Source organism: Arachis ipaensis, chromosome B1 (genome assembly GCF_059453495.1).
Source record: "Arachis ipaensis isolate K30076 ecotype BB chromosome B1, ASM5945349v1, whole genome shotgun sequence".
Taxonomy (NCBI): Eukaryota; Viridiplantae; Streptophyta; class Magnoliopsida; order Fabales; family Fabaceae; genus Arachis; species Arachis ipaensis.
The window spans coordinates 21,062,105-21,063,834 of NC_142436.1; the positions used below are offsets into that span (position 1 = coordinate 21,062,105).

A 1,730-nucleotide genomic window follows, 5' to 3' on the forward strand; every position below is an offset into this window, starting at 1 on the left:
TTTACTAACGCTAGACCTTCCCAAGGGAGAGGACTAGGATTTACGAATAAGGGTTAGCTTAATCACTTGACTTTCCTTTATTTAGTAAGGATTAACTAAGTGAAAACAACAACCTTTTTAATACTACACTTAAGAGATCCCAACAAGGATAGAACTTCCAATTAATCATTCTCCCAGTCAAGACTTGTTTATTTAGAATATCAACAATTATTCTTAGTTTATTTTTACTGCTTAAATTTACAATTATCTAATTGCCCATTATTCAACTCTCAATACTCTCGGAAAATTCCTAATTAATAAAATAGCACCATTTCCTGCAACTCATTGGGAGACGACCTGGGATTCATACTCCCAGTATTTTTCTATTCTAAAATTTTCGTGACACTCTTTTTAAACTGGTGAGGCGGATTTTAGCTGGTTAAGAGCTATACTTGCAACGCTATTCTATGATATTATAATATCTCTTAATTGGCCTAACTTCTGCCACGCACCAGTTTTTGGCGCCGTTGCCGGGGAGTTGCAACTGTGTGCTAAATTTTTAATTAGTGTACATATTTTATTTATTTACATATTTTATTTTTATTTTATTACCATGAGCTATATGTTTCCTTCATTGAATAACGCGTTCACTACCTGATCCGAACTTAGCCGTGTTTGATCCTGAAATTGAAAGAACTATTTCACGTATTAGGCGAGCTCGATGCAGGTTAGCCTTTGAGGGTGGTGAAGTGATTGTTATCGATTCACCAGTCTCATCTGAGGGCGAATCTGAACCGCCATCTGAGAATGAAACAAGCTCCTTTACTACTGATTCAGTTGATTCACGTGTAGATAACATGGCAGAACCTAGGAGGATTACTGTCCAGGAAGCTGGAGCCCCAGATTTTACACTGCAGCCGTATCAAGTGCATCATCCAACTCTGGCCGCAGATTTTGAGTTGAAGACTGCATTAATCAACTTGATGCCCAAGATTCATGGCTTACCTGCTCAAGAGCCTATTAAGCACCTAAGAGATTTTCAGACAGCCTGTTCTACTGTTAGGCGTCATGGTGCAAATGAAACTTCTATTCTGTTAACTGCCTTCCCATTTTCTCTTGAGAGAAAGGCAAGGGAGTGGTACTACTCCCAACCTGAAGCAACTGTTATCAACTGGGATATTCTCAAGAGAGATTTTTTGGAAAAATACTTTCCAGCTGAAGTTACTGACAGACTAAGGAAAGAGATCTCATGCATTGTTCAAGGAGAATCAAAAACTCTCTATGAGTACTGGGAGTATTTTAAGAACCTTCTGGACGTATGCCCCCATCATATGATTGACAGGCTAGTGTTAATCAGCTATTTCACTCAAGGAATGAAGCCTCGGAATAAAACCACACTAGATGGTGCTAGTAATGGTTCTCTAAAGAAGTATAAGATCGCAGATGAAGCATGGCAACTGATCAGCGACTTAGCTGAGTCTACTAGGAATCACAGGCACAGGAGCAACCACTCAAAAGCTGTTGCAGAGGTCTCCTCCAGCACTGAAACTTTTGCTCTTACACAGAGTATATGTGAAATGACCAACCTACTAAAGCAGATGCAGTTGAACCAACAACAACAAGCTCAGCCTGCCACACCACAACAAAGCCAACAGCTAGTCCCACAAAGAGTATATGGAATCTGTGCTGACTATAGTCATTATACTGATGAATGCCCACAGCTCCAACAAGAAGATAACACTGTAGCAGCT

The 1,730-nt window shown here is 39.7% G+C and overlaps 1 non-coding gene across 1 annotated transcript; it reads right to left on the bottom strand.

Moving 5' to 3' along the window:
* Positions 1-1,208: 1,208 nt before the first annotated feature.
* LOC148575917 (small nucleolar RNA R71) lies at positions 1,209-1,316 on the bottom strand. Its single transcript, XR_015903530.1, has one exon. It is a non-coding gene; the product is annotated as a small nucleolar RNA R71 (small nucleolar RNA).
* Between the last annotated feature and the right edge of the window lie 414 nt (positions 1,317-1,730).